The sequence below is a fragment of the Perca fluviatilis genome, chromosome 19 (genome assembly GCF_010015445.1).
Source record: "Perca fluviatilis chromosome 19, GENO_Pfluv_1.0, whole genome shotgun sequence".
NCBI lineage: Eukaryota > Metazoa > Chordata > Actinopteri > Perciformes > Percidae > Perca > Perca fluviatilis.
Window position 1 is genome coordinate 20,908,399 of NC_053130.1, and position 21,857 is coordinate 20,930,255.

At 39.3% G+C, this 21,857-nt stretch overlaps 1 protein-coding gene across 38 annotated transcripts in view; it reads left to right on the forward strand.

The window, feature by feature from the left end:
• The window catches only part of LOC120547712 (neurexin-1a), a 265,714-nt gene that overhangs the window by 68,812 nt on the left and 175,045 nt on the right, over positions 1 to 21,857 (forward strand). The window lies entirely within an intron of this gene.

Below are 21,857 nucleotides of genomic sequence, written 5' to 3' on the forward strand. Positions count from 1 at the left end.
TTGTATTGTTCTTATGTAATGATATGGAGTTACTGGAATGGAGTACATATTTTGAAGAAGCCTGATCTCCATAGAAACTATGTTCATTGTAGATAATTGTGCAGCACATGATTCATGTATAATGCCAATTTGTAGTGTCAAATAAAGTTGTTTATGTAGCACTGTATACTGTAGTGAAAAGTAAGGGGTGGTAGATGTGCATCTGACGTTGCCACCAGAGACTGGATATCGCAGACTGTCTCAGACCCACAATTGTTGGTCAGTTGTTGTCTGCACCACTTTAATCCATACTGAAATATATCATTAACTGTTGGATGGATTGGTATTACAATTTTTACAGTGTATGGTCTTGAGAGGGTGGATTGTATAGACTTTGGCAATCCTTTTTCTCTACAGTGCTACCATTAGGTTGACATTTGTGGTTTTGAGGGAAATCTCCACAACTATTGGATGGATTCACATTAAATTTGGCACAGACAGCTATGTTTCCCTCAGGATACATTTTAAAAACTTGTATCTTTTTATCTTTCATCTAGCGCCATCATCAGGTCAAAATTCCCATTTTCTCCAATATCCTACTTTGGTTTATGACTAAACACTTGCTAAATAAATGACATTGCCATCAGTTGACCATGGCATTAGGCTCTCCCCCTCTGTCAACCAGTTGAAGAGTACAAATGGACACTACTCTAATTCTCTATTTTTTTATGTTCCATTTTTAGTCCAATTTTACATTGAAATAATTAAGGATTAAGGATCACTTTTTTTGTACTAATATTATTATGATAATCTGCTTGGCGAGTAAGTTATCCCCACTCTAATGCTGTTTAGTGTAAAGTTAGTATCAGAAACTATGCATGTTACTTTATTTTCACACTTTTTTTCACAATTTTTCATTTTGGACAGGATTTGATGTTTCTTCTTAAGATCTTATTGGGAAATGTTCCTGATCTCCACAGCTGCAGGCAAAAACAGATGTACTGTCGTGATGGCACAAATGTGTAAGCTAAGCATCTTGGGAAGAAACAGTAAAATATTTATCAACCTCGTCTCTCACTTTGCATGTTTGATCTTGCTGAAATGCATTAGCATCCTTCTAGACCAGCCACTGAACCGACTGACTCTTGCCCCAAATTTCAATTAATGTCCTCCAGAAATATGTGTCCACAAGGACAGCATAAATAAAGCAGTACAATTAGATTTACAGGGGTCAAGGGACACACTTTAAAACTTTTATAAGTGGTGTTGAAATGTACTTTAAATTATCTGGGTCTCCTATAAAAGGCTTGTTTTATTTCAATATCCATCTAAGAGCCTATTATGGTGCTCTATTGTAACAGGTTGTTCAAGCGGACCTGTAAGTGTTAATTGGAGAGGATTTGGCTTCATCCAGTTGGCAATTCACTGGGGCATCTCTGTGGATCCGTCAGAAATCTCCCCTTTCGTTGGCCACAATACATTGCAGAGTCACTCCTTTTGGGGTGGAATGAATCACGATAATGGGGAACTGTAGATCCAGGCTGTCAACTCCAGGGCCATATTTATAGCTTAAGAGCCATTAGACATTGGTTTGGTGTCAGTCCTGCCTGACAGACTGCCACCCTGGGGTCACAAGAAAAGGACAGTCTTAGTTTCTGAAAAAAGGACCACAAAGAGACAACGAGAGCAGAGTTTCCACAAATGACTTATCTCCTCGAGCCTTGTATCCCTTGGCTCTCTAAATGTGTTGAAGCTGTTTGGCTATTTTAATCTTCGTAAGCATTGTAGTAAATGAGGGCAGACGTCAGTGTGGATTGCCTCTCTAACAGTGCAGAGCTGATAGCTGCTGGTGTGGGTCATTTGGATGTGAAGTCATACCCTTCATCATGCCTGAGTGCCAACCCATCATGTCCCCCCCCCCCCGTGATTACTGCTACTGCTGTTTGCCTGAGGTTCCTGGAGGGAGACACTTTCACTGTTTATCATTGTCTGTAAAACCCAATACCTCCATTTTGGAGGGTTAAGCTTTTGTAGTGTTAAATACAGTCTTCCTCAGTGCAGGCCATTTTGCAAGCTAAGGTAAAATCTTTAAAGCGGATATAATGAATATTTGGTATGATAACAATGGATCAAATGATCATTTGTTATGCATTTGCCAGTAGACTAAGCCAGAGTGATTTATCACCTTAGTCAGTTCACCTCAGCTATACAGAGCTTCATTGCTTCTTTTACCTGAGGGGAACTGGCTTTCAGGGCCCACAACTTTACTGTTTTGGTTCATGTTCATTTTTGGCTGAAACAGTGAGCTCATTTCAGCCAAGAATCTCTAGAAAATCAACTATTCATTACCTGCACAGCATCAAAAGACATACAGACACAGTGAGCACACACTCAACCAGGTGAGCTACCAGGGCACCCCATGTCCCAAGGCTCAGTCCTTACCACAGTGACCCAGGTTTGATTACAACCTGTGGCCCTTTGCTGCATGTCGTCCCCCCTTTCTCTCTCCCCTTTCCTGTCTACAGCTGTACTATCAATTAAAGGCAAAAAAGCCCAAAAGATGATCTTAAAAAAATAAGTTGGCCAGGTGGTCAAAAACCCAACTCCAAATGAAATCTGTGTTGCTTCATATTAACTAGATGTGTTAAAAGGCACATGAACCTAAAAGGTGATTGTCAGCGTTATGACGAGAGCTGCCCCCCATGTGACCAAAATAAATTGGTAAAAGCAGGTTTAAAAAGAAACTTGATTGGGTTTTCAATTTTAGCCATTCTATAGCAAATTCCAATTTTTGTTATTTCGTTATTTACATGTTATATGTTTACCTTTGCTATTTTCTAATTCACGGGCAACACCAGAGTACAGTATTACTAATGTGAGCCTGGAGTTAAATCCTGTTAATGATCAGAGGCCCTGCCACATCCAAGCACCTTCTAATCCATCAGTTGCTTTGTTCCAGCACAGGCCCTGAAACTGCCAAATACTGCCCAGATGATTAAGCAAAATATTGCCCACAAATCAAGGCTGAGGTTTGTGCTTTGTCTCTAAAGTGACGATGTTGTTTATTCTCATCACAGAAATGTAGGATGTGTGTGCACCACAGCCTATATGTGCCTTAGAACCACAGGCTTATTGAACCAGTAAATAACTAGCTGCATTGATTGGTTACTGTTGTATCTCATCCATCTCTGTCCGGGTCTACTGTAAAAAGAAATGATTGATTCACATTTCAACATGCATCACTTACATACAAAAACATATCTATCTCTTTTCCAATGTTGTTTCTTTAAACATTGTTTGACCCTGACTTCCCTTCCCTCGGCCAGCTTGAGGTCTGCAGACCCTCAGGACTAGAAGCAGTCTGCAATTGCAGTCCAGTGAGACAGTGCCAGGCAGTATCCAGGGGTTGATGCACTGTGATGGCTCTGGGTGCATGGCACTGCTATGGCTGAGTGAACATCATGTTAAAACACAGTAAGGCTAAGCTCTGCCTCTTCAATGCACAGGCCACAGATTGGCCTGTTTGCATGAGAACACAAATGAGGATAGAATCATGAGTAAACAATGCAAAAGACAGGAGATACACTATTGTTGTTTTGGTGCTCAGAATTACCTCTGAGCCCTGTGACTGTAATACCTGAGCAAAGTGAACTCATTTCTTCTTCAAGGGTAGTGAGGAGATAGAGAGTGGTGCGGCAGTGAAATGTCAGAGGGTAGTGGGTGTTAGCTGGCAGGATAGCTCCAGCAGCAGAGCTCTCCGTTTGATCCCTGTGGCTCAGCTCCATCTGGCTATACGCTGACCATGTTAGTGGACAACTGCTACTGCCTCACGGCAACTCAACACTGGCTAATGTATGATAGTAGAGGATGCCTTATCTTGTAGTGAATCAGCTCTTATTCAGTCTTATTAAACACATTGTGTGCCACATAGCCAGAATAGTCTGCCAGGAGTGTATTAGCTGTTTAGCACATACAGCACAGCAGATTAGGATTGTAATGTAAAAGCCAAAACAGCATGTAGCTGAGTCAGTGTTATATACATATGATAATGCAGAATGTGAAGATCAACATTGAATTCATTTCCTATTTTTTGTTTCAGTTTCAATCAGTATTGTTTATGTAGCTACCTGCTGTTAAGTAACTTCGGTCACAAGAGACATTTATAGGATAATGGTAATGCTAAAATATAGTGTAATAGTAGCACAGTCAGTTACATAGCAGTACCTTTCAAACAGCTAACCTTAGAAACCCTGAGGTGGCTGTGGCTCAGTGGTAGAGTCGTCGCCTGCCAATATGAAGGTTGGTGGTTTGATCCATGGCCTTCCAGTCCCATGTTGAAGTGTCCTTGGGCAAGACACTGAACCCTGAGTTGCCACTGATGCTGTTCCATCACAGTGTGAATGTTTATCTGATGAGCAGGTGGGACCTTGTACGGCAGCCTCGGCCACAGCATGTGAATGGTTCCTGTACTATGTAAAACTGCTTTAAGTAGTTGTTAAGACTAGAAAAGTGCTATATAAAAACCGTCCATTTACCTTATCATGGTCAAACTAGACCAATTAAGGCTATTGCAACAAAATCTTGAATGTATTCAACTAAGCAAGGATGCTTTTTAAGAGGAAGGATGTGTTGAATCTTTATTTCAAAAGTTACATAATATCACTTTAATATACCTTAAGATTTTAGAACTGTTTTTATTGGATCTTTGTTTGACATGTCCTGTGAATTGTTTTTAACACTTGCCAGCCATTTTCCTTGCCTCGAAGGTTAGATATTTCCCTCTGTAATCATACTCTTAACTAACTCAGCATTTCATCTCAAAATTCAAGACCATATGTTATCATACCCTAATTTCTGAACAAAAGTTATACAATAATTGCTAAAGTTGTTGAGCGATCTTCTGTGCTGGGGTAATTCAACCTCCTGCATCCCTCGTGTTACAAACGGTGACGCGCCACGCTGATAGCCTTAATGAGCAGCACCAAGTGCTCCCAGCCATCCCATAATGAAATTTGCTCAAGGCAGAACAGACCAGAGAGGCTTGGCAGAACATTGAGGCATATGGCGGAAACAGCCGTGATTTCCATGGCAGGTGGCTGGATGCTGCAGATAGGTAAAAGGCTCAGTCACCCAGGGCGATGGCCCTGATGGAGAGTGCAAGAGAAGGACTCTCCAGAAAGTAGCACACAAAGCATGATCCTTTCATTTTAGCACTGTTTCTGCCAGAAAGCTGACTTACTCTGTACCTCGCATCAAGTGTTTATGTGACATTATGATACAAGAGAGCAGGTTGAATTACATGTAATCATTTTCTATTTCACTTATATTCTATGATGAGAAAAGCAGAATAAATATACTGAGCTGCAGACTTGCAATGATACATGTGGACCACAGTGACAGTGTTTCATGTAGAGCGGGGGAATAACACAGTTTGAAAAAGGGGACTAAAATGATTAAAATCATCCCCCCCCGAAAAGTTTGTGCTTTCCCCTGTCCCTCTTCGTCTCGTATGTATTTCTTAAAGAAGCATAAAGAAGCACATGCTGGGAACGTTGTTAGGGCTGCTTTACCAGTCTCTGGAGCACACTTCAGAGGAACAGAAAAGACAGCCCTGTTCTTTTAATTAATTTGTAAATTTCTAGGCTTTTAATGTACCATGCTGTAGAAATGGAATCCTTCCCTTATGAGAGTTATCAGTAGAGGCATGGGATCACACACACACACACATACTCACACACACACACACACACACACACACACACACACACACACACACACACACACACACACACACACACACACACACAAACAAACACATTGTTTTTTCACTTTGTAGGATGAGTGTTTTTTGCATACTGTATGCATGTCAAATATTTATTTGTTTGTCAAAGCAGAAGGAATAAAATAGAATTTGGCTATATACTGAATCATTCCTTTGTCTTTAAACTGCTGAAACAACGAAATCCCATTAAGTCCAGAGTCTCTTCCAGGATAACATTGTATGAGTACAAAGCAGAAGGGTAAACAGAAAATACACATGCGCGGACTGGAAAGAGTTTTCCTGTGACTTACAGCATTTTTTGGCTTATTGGATTCTTGCAGCTCCCCCCAAACCGATCTCATCTTCCCACAAACGCCCACCGTGATTTGAGTTATGTCATATTATGGTTAAATGGCTAAACCAAAGTCTCTTTGTGAATGGATTTAACATTATCAATTTTATTACATAAGGAGGAAATATTTTTTTTCCTTTAGAAGCAATACAACTTTTAAATGTATTACCTGTACCCCTCACAGTACTATAATACAGTTTTACTTAGCTGAGGAATTCTACACATTGCATTGAGATTGTATCTATTGTATATATTAGATGTGTTAGATCAACTATTTTAAAACCAAGGTTTTTACTACCCTGTAAATGGCTTCTTGGTTCTTTAAGTTGCTGCAATATTGAAAGAGAAATGTATTGGTACAGAGCATTACATTGCTGTATTTATGCTGTTGTGTGCTATAAATAACAATTTGAAATACTGATTTAATTTATTCTTATTTTTCTCTTCTTACTACTTTATTGGATAGGTTAAAACGTGAGACATGTAGATCAGGACCAGACACAGATAATGTCTGCAAAATCAATATGGTATATATATGGTAGAGATACAAGAAAAAGGAAACAAACACAGACTACAAACTTTCATCTACTTCAGCCCAGGGGGTGGAACAAATTGAACTCTGAAACATCATGTCTGCACTGGATGAGTCACTCTGATGGATGTGAACCCCTACTGATCAATTCATAGGACTGACAGGATTGACAGCGACCTGAGAAAAGAGCTGTAACACAGTCAATACTTCTCAGGGTATTGCTGCACTGTGATGACTGCTCTTGCCAATCACATGCATTTATTCTCGTGGCATGGCTGTTGTAGCTCCCGGCAGAATGCAAAACAGACGGCTTCGCAGACGCAAGCTACAAAGCAGATCTATTTGTCACTGCTTTGAAGGCTTAGGGGGCAAAATGCAGGATCATCTTTTTTCTATCCCTCTTTCTTTGCCTTTTTCACTCCTGATAGAGGCTGATCTTTATCAAGCTCCCGTAGCCTTGACTCCTGTCACCATAACTGGCTACACTCCCCTTCATCACTCAGGCCTGTTGACAGCAGAGTGGCAGCTGGACAACCCATTATGAAATGACCTTGGTCTCCTGTCAGCAGGGCCATAGTGCTGTAGAAACAGTAACACCCTAAATTGAGTAATTTTCCCTCCATAGGTCAGCATCTTTTTCCCCTGTAGATAAAGGTGGTGGGGGGGTCCTGCCACTATCAATCACTAAGGTGACAGAAGTGGAAGGAGGGATGGCCATATAAGACAACCCTCTGTGAACAAACCTTAGTGAGGACAACAGCGTCAATGTAATTAGAGCGCTGGACTGATCTGATTAAGCCGACTGCAAAACTGAGGAATAGATTAACAATAGCACAGTTGCATCTTGCTTTGCATTCCATTGCAGGGCTGTTTAATTAGTCTATATATTTGTTTATCCTCCTACCATCCTGGATTTCATTTAAGCTATTTGTTAAGAAGCTATTAAAGCGGGACCATGATTCCCTATCACCTGTTAAGTGACCATACGGCGTTGTAGTCTTTAATTTTAGCACAACTTTAGAGAGGAGTTTTAGCCTTTGAAGTGGTGCGGTGACAGCACTGTATGAATGCTCCGCTTCTGCTTGCTTTTGCCTGGTTTTCAACTCCATTGCTATTTTGTGTTTGGCTCAATACAAACATTTGTGCCTCTGGTTCTCCAGTGCTATGGATAGCTCAGGGTGATCTTATTCATAGCTGGGAGGCTCTGTGCGAGACACAAAGAGGAGTGTATTGTCTTTTCTTGCTCAAATATCCCTCAGTACAGTGCTGGCATTGCAACAGGCAACTCGGGAGGAAAACGGCACTGGGTGTGTTGATGTTAAATGCACACAGTAGGTCCTGGGGAAATTCCTCAGTGTATGTATCTGTGCGACATCACACAGCCCATGTATCTGCAGGATATGTTTGGGACAGTTGTTACCCAGTCCACAGTGAAAGAAAATAATTGCACGGCTGCTGTTTTATCAGCTAGTAGCAAAGCAAAGTGTAAATGTTATAAATATAACTATGGAAGTTAAGAACTGCCATCCTTTCGCCAACGAGAACAAAACCCCACTCTGGTGTTGGTGACCTTGCCCAGCAGCTCAGCGAGGTGATGCTGGGATTCTGTCAAGCTTCACTGTCCTGCAGCGATTTGTTCATTGGAGCACATTTTTAAACATGCAGAGATGCTGCTCAGCGCGCTGTGCCGTGTTCTTTCACCACAGGGGAGTTAACACAAATGGCTATTGGCAAACCTCTGTTGAGTAACCACTAAAACTCTGACAACAAAACGCAATTTAAAAAACAAACAAGAAGAAAAGGTGGTGCACAACACCAAACTGCAGGGCTCTTTGTTCCCTTTTCTTGTCTGACTAAGAAAGAGCGGAGGTGATGTGCCGGGAAGATTTGGTTTAGATTCAGGATACATTTATCTCAAGTTCACCTCACTGCACCTGAAAGAACTGGTCCTGACAGACAGGCCACTTTACCAGTGTCGGAGTATGAAAGGCATGAATGAACAATCTGATCTCATTGTGTTGACTTTGGAACTGAAAGAACAAAAGTATATATCTGTGCCACTGGACGACATGATGCTGGGAAGATGCTACTGCAGAGACATCAAAGGATAATTCGTTTTTTCTTACACGCTGAGACCCTTAAAATACATTTAAATTGTATTTCCATTAAAACTATTACCAAACTGTCAATTGAATACGAATTCAAATGAATCGTTAGAAAACCTCTATTTTCACTTCTATACTCGTCATTTACATGATTTGTTCAATCATTGGATGGGACCTTTGTTGATACAAGGTCTGGTTGTTCCTGAAAGGCACATATAAGTTATTCTGATGTACTAAATGCTTTGCTTACATTCATCTTTTTTTTTTTTTACAAACGTTTAGGATAACTGCTTCTGTATTTGTACCTCCGTATTCAGGCTCTCATCTGGTCTGAAATGAAGGTTAGGGCAGTGACCCACAGATGATGACTTTACAAATGATATGGTTTCATTATTTTTGGCAGCTCATAAAATACACCAGTAAGTGTTTCCGCCACAGCTGATTAAGTAGTTTTACTTTTATTGAGGTCTGAGTGCTGCTGACATACGATGCAGCGCTACTGTAAATCTTAAGTAGAAAACTTCACATCACTCACTTTGCATTTCAGCATGTTTTTTTTCACTCATGATAGTGGTGGCAACATTTGGCAACAAAAAGACAATGTGAATCACTCTGGTTCTTTCTATCCATTTTTCTTTCTTTCTGTTTCTATGAATTAATTCATATTTACTTTCTGTCTTTCATTTTATATTACATAAAACAATAAAGGCATGCTCTGTTTTAATGTTTATTCTACATAATATACATAATACATGACAGGAATGTACTCATACATCTTTTGATGTTGTATTTATGTTTGTATTAGCATTGATGACTTTTCCAATGTCTTAAAATACTAGATGAGTCAAAATGAGCTAAAACAATTAATCAGACTATCCAAATGGCAGATAATAACCGTGTAGTTCCTTGCTTGCATGATAAACAGTCCAACCAAGGACAACCTGAAGCTTTGAAGCTTAATACTTAAGATGATGTATGCCTTGTCCGGGCAATGAGGGATGAGCACAGAGGATAAGGATAAGAAAGTGCCTTTGCTGATGTGTCTGGGTGTCTGCTCACTATTAAGGATTCATGCTGTGTCAGACAGAGTGGATCTCTGAGCTGAGAGCTGGGAAGACAAGAGAAGCTCTGCACAGATATCATCCTGAGACACACTGGCAATGTAATTAGCACATGAATTATTTCTCTGCAATGACATGCCTCAGCGCCTCTTGACTTTGCTCTTGTCGGAGGAATGTCTCCATGTATGTGGCCCAAATTAGACATCTGCCAAATGCTAGTCCTTTACAGTCAGATACTGCTTCCCTCCACTCCAGTAATTAAAAGTGGACAGTAACCTCTGTCGCACTCTCGCAGCGTGCACTTTAGATCTGTGCTGGCAACCTTGACAAGGGTACTTCCAAATTGAGCAGCTTGTTAAGATGCTTATGGCAAAGATGTATTGCTGTAAGCACATTTTAAATGGCTCAGTCAGACAAAATGCTGCCATCAAATGTTACCACACACCTGTTCATGCAGTTCATTGGTTTTGATGGTCAATAATCACTCAAATATTATCATCAGGTATGATAAATCAGTTCATTTAATTTCCTATAGGAGAAAACATGTTTATAGTCTCCTGCTCGTTATATATATTTAGTTAAGTGAAGTGCTACTATACATTAATATCAAAATGCTTCTCTTTTGATGAGGATATTGATCCTCCCCATCTCCCCAAGGCTTACATTATTATCCTCTGGATTTACTCTGTAGAAATGGATTGGGCTTTGCAGATTAGTATTCAGCACATTACACTCCCTCTTCACCATAATGCTGTTGTGATTCTGTAATGAAAGTGAAGTGTGCTGTTTAGTATGTGTATTCATACAGTGTTAGTTTGCCTGAGTGCATGGGTATTCACATGCATATTTGTCTGATTTGAGTGTTTTTTTCTCTTATTTTGATGCCCAGTTAAATTTAGTCGCATGTTGTTAGTATTGCTTGTCATTGTTCTGCTATTTCTAAACTCGGACAGGTTTGTTTTTCTTTAACCCTTTCCACCTGCATTAGATTAAAAGAAGCTCCTGAATATCGTCAAGAGATTGACTACCTTGTCTTCTGCCAGGGCCATTAAGTCCTCAAGATGCTGCTTTTGGAGGAGTTATTTGTTAAACCCACTTCACAGAAATGTTCTTGTTGGTAGGGAGGTGCACCAAAAGATGTATTTCAATGGCCCAGCTGCCAGCTATAAATGTCTCCCGTTTTTATTTCAGGCATATATTTGAATCTTTAGTTGTTTTAAATAAAAAGCCTTCTTCACTTTTTTTTTTTTGAATTCCTCAGGTGATGCTTTCAAGAGAGTATTTAAAGCTGACACACCACACACACACACACACACACACACACACACAAACAAACACACACATCTGAGATTGTGATATTTTGATTCATGTGGAAGACGCTTGTTAATTGTGTTGGCTATAAAATATCTTAAAAGCACCACAAGAGGATAAAACTAGATAGTGTTGCAGAGTGGTCAGTTTGAAAATAAACTATTATGTCAAATATTTTCTCCGGCATGCACATTACTGTAATGTGGCTAGTGAGTCTGCACATAATACCTTGATTTGTAAACTGTGGCTGCAACACATTTATTTGCTAAAAGGAGGAAATAGCACTTTGTGATGTGGAGATTGCAAGAGTCAGTGTAGTTCTTACTATTTAATCTTGTTTATGTGTCAAGGTTATAAGGGAAGATATCCTTCGGTGGGTGTGTTTCTGTCGAGCATGTATGTGTATCCACATCAGTTCTATTGCCTATTGTATGTTTGTTTTCATGTATGCATGAATGTGTGCACAGGTGTGTGCATCATCAAAGTAGCGATGCCTTTTACAGCTGTGGATGAGATGGTTTCATGTCCTCGTGGGTGCTGCTCCCAGAGGAGGTTTGCTTGCGCACCTGATTGAGAGGCTGCCAATTAGAGTGAACAGTACAGGACTGTGTGTGATCTGGCTCACACACTCTAAAATGACTGTTTGAGTCTTTGTCAGTGATAAATGTTGTTAGATTTTATTGGCTAGTTTCCACGACTCTAAAAAGCCATTGACTGTAAAAAGCAAAACTGTAATTTCATATTCCAGAAACTTATAGTATGCATCGACGTGATGTCATATTACCTTTGACATGCTATATAAATCACATTATCATTTATTAGAGAGAGATGTTGATAAAGATAGTGGCTATAAATAACAGAATGTAGCTCTGACCTTCATTCTGGCTCTGTGCCAGCAGTTGCTGCTAACACAGCTTTTGTTTTATCATGATCAGTCTAGCAAACAAATATTTATTTTTAACTTTGTTAAGCTCAACTCCATGGCAAATTTGTATAAGTATTATCTGATACATTTATATAACTGAAAGAGGTGAGTGTCCGTACAGTATATCTATAATAATGTTGTAGATGCATGATGACTTCATAGAGTCAATGTTTCTTTTAGTATATTGTGCTGTGTGTTGCCACATATGCATGCCACCCAATTTGCAAAATGTCAAAATAATAAAAAACATGAATCAATCAATTAATTAGGTATAGTATAATTAATGTGTATAGTATATTTCATACATAAGCTATAAAATGAAATTTCAGAACAGAGTGCTTCACAGAATCCATACACAGCAATATATGGATAAAAAACTCAATAATAACAGTTTCATTAATTTAAAGTGAGAAAACAACAGTGGCATAATTAGAAATAGATAAAAACTCCAATTACTGTACCAACATACACCAAATTGTAAAACAGGCAAAATGCATAGATACATACAGATACATAAATAGATAAATAAATAAAGCTAAATTACAATCCAGACTACAGAGGTAGGTCTTTAGTTTTTTTTTTAAAAGCATAATCATCATCATCTTTATTGTGACCGTCACTGTCATAAATATTGTTAGTATACAGTATATTTTCATGGTGTACTACTCTAATGTCCAACATATGGATGGTGCACAACATATGGAACACTGAGCAATGAGAAAACTGTCTAACGAGGCATCATTCACCCTTTTTTTCCGGAGTTTCCGGAGAAAGTAAAATGATTCCTTCTACATGCGATCCGTGTTGCCAGCTGTTAACCATGGTGCTATCTGGGATGCTTTTGGCAGCAACTGTGTGGAAATAATTTGGTGTGGTGATTTCTCTGCATGACTGTGTAAAAACCATGGAATATGTAGGCTAGTTAATTTACAGGATCAAATTCACCCTGTGGTGCAAGCAGTTTGCATCATATTATTCTGTTCCCATATTCCAATTTACTATTTATTTCCAATTACTCATACACACAAATTCAGCAGTTTCAGGATTAAATGCAGTGTGAATCAATTGGATTTGGGAGGTTCTGCAAAGCAGAATGTGAAGTACGTTTCCACCTACTGTGTCCCTCAAAAAACTGGACGCTTTTCTTCTTGAAGTATGGTTCAATTTCTCACTAGACAGTTCAGGATATGGCATGACAGAAATCCAATGAGGATTCAAGCTGTTGTGAAGGCAAAAAATAGTTATACTCCTTCTACGTCTTCTTGCATGTAGTTGTAGGCAGTTTCATTATGTTGTCCCAACATTTATTGAAAACTATGTTTAAAAAACCCCCCACAACAACAGAATATAACAAAAGAATGGATGAAATAATACAAGTTTTAAAAATAAAACTTTAGGAATATGTTATTAGCTTGATAAAAAAGACAATTAAATTTTACCTGCTTTTACAGACACACCTTATTCTGGCTATCATGTTAACAAGCTAGAGATTTACCTCCTGGCCACCAGGGGGAAGAATACCCAGGTTTAGGTCTGCTTACTGTAGGCCTACTACTAAATGGTAAGAACCTACCACTGCAGAGAAATGTGTATTCATCAGTCCTGCCTGTAATTCTCTGTTGATGCGTCGTCTGTAAGTATGTTTAAATATGTTGCTGTTTTCTGGTCATTGAGGAGTTTAGGCTGCTAGCTAACGCAGGACTGTTTTGCTAGAAAGGCAGTGTGTTGGCTATACCCACCTAGTATGGCGCACATTTACAGATGGTTGGTTGTATTGGGAGATATTTTGGCATTCCCTTGTGTCAGTTATGTGGCTGCATTTATTCAATTTAATAAATACATTCAAATACAGAGTCCTTTGCCTAAATATAGAAACAACGCTTCTACAAATCCATAATATTGGCCGAAATGCAGACATGTGGCCATTAAACCAACCAAGCTGAATAAGCAATAGATTTGTCAATCAACGTAAAAGTAATTGCAACAACTTTGATAACTGATGAATTGTTTGACTTTTTCAAGCTAAATTGCCAGACATTCTCAGTTTCTTAAATAAGATAAGATTCATGCAATTACACTTGAACGTATTTGGTTTTAAAAGGCTACCACTTGGACTATTCCACCAGTTTAAACTAGGCTATATCACCAAGAAAAACTTTAACCGATAGCTTGCAATTGTACACACACACACACACACACACACACACACACACACACACACACACACACACACACACACACACACACACACACACACACACACACACACACAGTTGCACACCTTGAATGAATATCTGTTTGCAGAATATGAGCCACATGTTCTAATAAATGCCTAATTGACACCTGCATCCATACTTGCTGAATATTGAAGCCAATTATTAGAAAATGGACAAGGAGTTCCTGCAGACTGACATCAGGGGAGGGGAGTTTCTCTAAGCGCAGCAAAACACCCTTCATACTGTGGATCTCAATGGGACTGTACGTTAATTTAGCACAGTATGGTGTCTGACAGAACTGAGTATGTGTAAGCTCATACACATCTGCACATGCTGACTCCTTCAGTTAAATGCCTGGATAGGTGTTACTGAGCCAATTGAGACTTGCTTGCCTGTTCTTGCTGCTCTGTCAACACGATCAGCAACAACAATCAGCTTCACAGAGATTTAGATTTTATTGCAGACAAAAACAAGAATTGATTTGAAATACAAATATCAGTGAATTGGGAGTGCCTAACTTGCGAGCAGGGAGCAGTTTGAGACATTTTATTAAGTCCTTTGAATGGTGTGATAATCATGTAATAAAATATGTTCTCAAAGAATGTAGCACTTCAGAAACTCTCCTCTCTGTCATAACGTAAGAGGCTTAGGCTGGCTTCACGACGCTAAATTCCTATCATTTTAATAGGCTGCCAGACGCTAACTTCTGTATCATTTTAATAGGCTACCAGTCAAACAAGGAAACAGAGTGAAATGCAGGGTCAGTCACAGAGCCTTGCCACAGACAATCAAGCAACTTTGGTCTCCACATTGCATGGCTTTAGCGTCCAATTTTATTTATGGCGCATGAAGGCCTTAAAAATCCCCAGGTGCTACATTTGGAAGTGCGTCTTTCTTTTTTCCAAAACTTTGAACTTCATCTGAACCTTTCATACATGAGCGTGGCACAACTCTTTTTACTTCAGCTTGTTACTCAGAGCTGAAGAATGGTATTTCTAGTGGTGCCAGGAAGGTGGGTGAGATCTCTGACCGGGAAACAGTGATGTAGAGTTTCATTGTATAGGCCTAGTCACAGTTAATGCTAGGGACTGTCATGAACAAGAGAACACCATTGGAGATGGGCAACATAATCATGGTGTCTGTTTTAGCAATGCCTATAGTACCCCCTACACCAGCCCCTTCAAATAGCTGTGGGTCTTGTTAAATGTCATCCTATGTTCTGTCTCTGTTGACACTGGAGTACAATCATATTTTTGTCAGTAACAATGATGTTAGCTTTATTTTTTGTTAATGCAGTGTGCCTTAAAAGGTTACAGCGGCCTAAACCACATGTACAACAACAATGTTTCTATTTGAACGGATGCTTTTCTTTGCATTTCGGTGCATTCCTGTCATTTTCCATCATATGACCTCTAATTTGTCCCGGCATTTTTGACATATGTATTATCATCATCAGGTTAAAACAATTCACAGATTGGAATAACACCATTTAGAATTAAAACCTACCCCTCACGTTCATTTCATAGGTAATTTTTTTTTTTTGTGATCAACTTTTTTTGCCACCTTCAAACATACAAAACAACAGGTAGTAGCAGATGGTGCACAGAACAGTTGAACACAAATTGAAAAAGAACAAAAAACCTTCTCCCACCCCCCCCCCCCCACCTCCCTCTGCAGTCTCGAGGAAACAAAACAAACAACTAAACAGAAACCACACCTTGCCTAATCACTCTCCTCTAGTTCTTGTGGTGTTGAGGTCATTAGGTCTGATATTTATGCTGCTGCGCTTTTCCATAGGTTGATAGTTGATGATTTAGCTCTGTTAATCCTTGCTGTAGAGAGCTCAAGCATAACTGTCTAGAAAATACGCCAACCACTGTTTTATACAAAGCGAGTGAGGGGGGAGCCAGCGTTGAGCTATCATTTTCTTGGTTGCAGTTGTGCCGGCTAGCCAAATTTTCCTCTGTCTCCCAAGCAGGTGTAATTTAGAGTTGTCATTAAGTAACAAAACAATCGGATCATATCACCATCATCATCATCACATCAGATATTATTGATGTTGTTTTATTCCAGAACTCATGCACCTGTTCATACTCCCAGACCATATGCAGGAAAGTTCCAGTTTGTTCAGGTTGACAGAACATGCAATAGGGAGTGGGAATGGCTTTAGTGACGTATCTCTTCTGGGGAGTCCAATTTCATAGGTCATTTTTCACATATCCTTCCACGTCTGTTTCAGACTGTTGTGATTTGGTGTTGACAGGCAGTGTGCTCCCCTGGGTGCAAGCTAATTTAAAAAAAAAAAATAGAGTAGCAGATGCCAGATTAGTGTTAGAGCAAAGTGACTGATGAGGTGCCTCCTTGTCGCTCGGTCACATGCTGACATGTTGTACATATGCTCCTGCTTATAGCCCCTTGGTGCTCCATAATAAATTAGTGATTTGTAGCTACGCACTCAGCTTCTATTAACTGAGGGTTAAGTGATACTTCTGCTGCCTCTTCTATTTTTGCAGCAAGGTACACCTAGCTGTTTGTAGTAGCTTCATCCAGCAACATACCGCTTTGACTCTTTATGACACTAATTTAATTTGAGTGTTGAATAATTGTATTACTTCCATCAATATGGGTAGTTAGTTCTGCACCACAACCACAAATGTAATGTGACCATAGCGAATGAGGTCCCAGAATGGCACTAACAATTACATGCTATTGATTGACAATTATTTATATGGCAGAGGACAAATCCTAAATGTCAAAGAGATTATGGGAAAATCAGTGTCAAAGCACAGTTGTATTTGATAGGGATGTTATTAGGGCTGGATCAGGATATTCAAATATTCATTCGATGTGTAGGTATTCGATTTTCAATTTTTGGGATTCGAATATTTGTTAGTTTTTTTTAAACCTGCATGCAGTCTGAAAATTATTTCGGGATGAAGTTGCTTGCTAAATGTCCGCTATCCGCTGGCTAATTTTGCAGCGCTATGTCGTCCGTATCAGCCAAGAACGGTGAAATGTTGAGTTATAAGCAAGCAGTCTGTTTGTAGAGGTATGTACTGTATCAGCCTGGTTTTCAGACGATTTTATAAAGGGCGATTTGATAAAGGTAAAGATAGTACAGCTGTGCATAATGCCAATACATTAGTTAGACAGTCCGGCAAAAATGCAGGTCTTTCCTTTTTGTTTTGTAAAAAAGTTTTAAATACTATGAAGCTAAAAAAACAAAACCCATGCACTGAACTGCTCAGGATTTTGTGTAATAACAGGTGAACATGTCCTGCAACAACAAAGCTGTCGCTTCGTCTCTCGCTTAATCGCCTTTTATTTTCCCATGAAATAAAGCTGCATTCAAGTGTGGTCGGAAATGTTGGTTTCCCCCACCGCTGCCTCCGCCACCGAAGCTTCGAATATTTGCTGTTGAAAAGCAGTGAAGCTTCGGAGCACCCATATTCTGTTTTTGTTTGAAAAGGCTTTGAATTACTCAGAACCTCTGACTGTGACAAGGTTTTACCTATGTGTCTATTTATGGCCTTTTGCTAGCAGCTACACTTTTACTCACTTCATGTCTTTTTCTGTCCTCTGTTCTCTGAAAAAAGACTTTACATTCAGTGTCATGTCTCAAGGGCATTAATGTGCCAGCAGCTTGCTGTAGTTTGATTGCCTTTAGACCATAGGACAGCCTAGGGACAGACAAGTGGGACACACCCAAATACCCAGGAGAACACAGTGACAAAACAGTAGTCTTCAAGATCCTTTTTTTTTCTTCTGCAGGAAAATAACACATCGGAGTAAACATGCTAAATGTTCACAACTTCAATGTTGCATTGGCAGGTTGCTATGTCTGCTGTGATCCTGTATAAGAAAATGCACAGGCGTACATACTGGTTACCAGTCGGGTTGCTATGGTCTACCTTTCGAGGCTTAGAAATTACACACTGAATGCACAAAATCTTCATGGCACTCTTTGCTTATAGTAGTTCATTGAGTTGAAATCAACATATGTAAAGGGAATAATTGTCAAAAATTTAGAATTTTACTTTCAGAATGTGCTTACTCCTCAAGGGGGTGTGGTATATTAGATTTAATAGCCAGTATTTTACATGATGCTGCTGCTTTAAAATTTGTGTGCGTTGAGCTACACTTTATCGTGCAAACCAGCACAGCTGTCTGCATTATTTTTTTTTGTTAGGGGTGCTGCCAGTCACTGTCCTATGTAAAAAGAAAGAACATATTTTACAGTAGACATAACATTTAAGTTGAAGCAAAGGTTAACGTAGTATTTTGTCATTAGAATAGAATAAATCTTTAATGTCCACCAATTTTTGTACCGAAGCACCGGTTCTCGGGACTTCTCTCGTTATCCAGATATGGAAAGACAGCTAAAAGGAGCCATCTTTGTGCTTGTGAGCTGACTACCATTAGTGGCAAGATGAAAGTTTGAGTGCTAGCTTGGCCCGAGACATGACTTGGCTGAGAGCTTTATGGTAAAATTCCCCAAAAAGCTAAGTCATGCTTTGCCATATCAGTATAATTAATGTCTCTTGTGTTTTTAATATGTATGTACATTCCCTCAGTTCTATTCGATGGTCAAAATGATGGAGCCATAACGTTAAATGAAGTGATTGGTTCTTGAACTTTTTAAAGATATTGCAGCTGAGTGCAGACTGATGTTCAAATAGTTCTACTAAATTTAGACCTGCATATGTTGACATCAAAGAGCTGTTTTCTATGAGTCATCAAGGACAGAACTTGCACTTTAGAAATCCCTCTTCCTGCCAGTGTGCAGTGTGTTTAAAAATAAAATACATTGTGTTCAAAAAATTAATTTCAAAAATAAAACATTTTAAAGCTGTAATTGCAATACCGCAGTACCGTGATGTTTTTGCTGAAGGTTATCATACTGTCAGAATCTCATACCGGCCCATGCCTACACTAGACTGCCAGTGTTTGAATGAAAATATGATTTTCTAAGGAGATGTATGTCCCGAGCCCTGGAGCTGCCTCTGGGCTGAGCCCCAAGTGTTGTAAATACCTGTGCTGAACACACACAATTTATTCTCCATTGGTTAGGGGAATTAACTGAAGTGCAGGCATGGGGATGTGTGTAAAGAGAGAGAGATGAGAATAACCCCAAACGATTGGCTCTATTTGTCATGTGGTCACTGGTCTTGTTATGCGGGGATGGGTGGATTTAGTGAATAGGGTAGAGGTCTCTCATTTTCTCTGATAGGGGGCTCAGACATTGAGGGAATGACCAAAGAGTGATGAGATCCAGTCAACTTCAATTACGGCCCCTTGCTGTTTTCCCAGAGGTGCGCTATACTGCCTTTTTTTTAAGGGGGAATCAATGAGGTGACAAATTGTTGTGGACAGCAACCCCTTTTAGTTGTTGTGTTGTTGTTTCCATGCCTGGATGCTACTCTAAGCATGTGTGAGTGTCCATTTTGAATGTGTGTTTGTTTGGCAAGCCTAAATAAATGTGCAGCGCTCCCCATTTATAATAATCGAATGCTTTGGTCCATTTGTGTTTTGGTGGTCTATTTTCTGCTAGTGCCTTTAATGGCTTGTTATCTGTCTAAACCTGTTTTTAAACGCTTTCTAATGGATGTTCACATGCATCACCCTTTGATGCTCAGGGCCGCTTTGTTTTTGTCTCACAATAACATTTGTTAAGGTTTTTTTCAAGGTTATTTTTGCTTTGTCAAGCCCCTGTCAAATCTGAGGATGGGTGATGGCTGATTGCCAACATGCGCGATTCTTTTTAAAAACCTGTAGCTGAACTAATCGAGTGTCTCTAATGGTAGAAGGACTTCTATATGCTGTCACAGGAATGCTTTCTGCTTGAACAGCTCTATTTGGGGAAATTGTTCAGGAAACTGGATAAACACTAAACTAAAAAACCTTTATACTGCAGATATTTCTATTGATTTAAGAAATATAAATACATTTAAACTGTTGACCACATATCCACTAAGTCACAGGACTTACTGTTCAAATGTGGTCAGTACTGACAGCTGATTACTGTGGTCCATTTTATCTGTGTAAAGGTAAAACGGTATCTCAAATAGTGTCTGACTGTTTAACATGTGGTAGTCTGGGTTAGTTCAGTGGCTTCACATTGTTTCTATTACTGAGGGGTCATATTGTTTCACTTTAATTAGACTATTTGAATTTCAGTTCTCCAGTTTGAAATGTGTGTGTGTGTGTGTGTGCATATCTCTGTGCAGCTAGCTGAAAAGGGTGTGTAGACCCGGTGTCAATAACTCATATCACATCATTGATTTAAACATGCAGAAGGATATGATTTAATGTAATGTGCTTGTGGGGTTCAATTAATATCACATTGATTTAATGCATACGTGCCTAATTATTGTGCGTGAGTGTGGTCTTGGATCAGACGTGCTGACGTGATGTTGCCTTGAACGTCTGTTTCGGAGCATCAGAGAGCAGCGCAGCCATTTAGGTGGCACCGTAATGAGGCACTGAAATCCACATTGCTATTCTGTCTGGTAGATACTGGGCAACGGTGCCATAGTAGCACCGGATTTTAACATGCGCTGTTAACGTGAACAGAAAATTGCGTTGCCTGTATCTTTTAACTGCAAACACGCGTGTGTGGATAGTGGTCGCACAACAGCTGAAATGTGTTGCGCACAAACGTAGTGTTTAAACTTTACGGAGACAACCAAATAAAATATTGACTTCTTTTGAAATAAGATTTTCCAGTTTTGTAGGTATTGATTTGTTTTTATATATTAAAAAAACACAAATATTTAACAGGTGGTTGCCAAAGGGGGCAACCAGAGGCCACGAAACGGTTGCCAATTGAATCAATGTGGTTGCCAAGGCCAACCGTTACTGTTGAGCCCTGTTTACTATTCTACAATCTTATGAGGCTGGTATAAACTGACCACAAGTTCTGTTAGCATTTAGTACAAAAGTGGGCATACGGTTTGTACTTTTAATACTTTATTTGCATGTTCATGATTGCCATGTAGCTGTAACTACAGTATGTTGCGGTGTTTCCCATAGGGAATATACTTGGGCGGCATGCCCAGGCAGATAAAATCCGAATTACATTTGTTTTCCAATCAACAATGTAATTTTATAGCACACAGACCAGGCCTCCAGCCTCCAGCCACGCAGACATGTATAGTGAAAAACAGATTGTTTAACGCTCTAAGAATCCCCAAAACACGGATTAAAACACGAACAATGATCTAACATTATAAAAACAAAATGAACAAGAATTAACTTTGGATAGCCTAAATGTAATATTATTTTTAACAGGACTTAAAAGAAACATTCTGTGCGCACAGTGTTGAGATTTATAATAACATGTAGCATAACTTTCTGTATGGATCATAGTATGGTTTTAAGGTTTAGTTGTAAATGCATAGGCTATAACATTTCAGCTCTGGGTAACGTCAGTCAGGTTTTTTCTGCTGATCCATAAAATGTATTTGACAAACCAGATTTAATTGACAGAGCAAGCACATCATAGGTGACACTTCATCTATATCATCTTGTTGTCTGGTTTGTTTAATATGCAAATAGTTATTTATTTCTAAGTTATCTTATGTAGTCATTTTTTTTCAATAAATAGGCCTAGTTC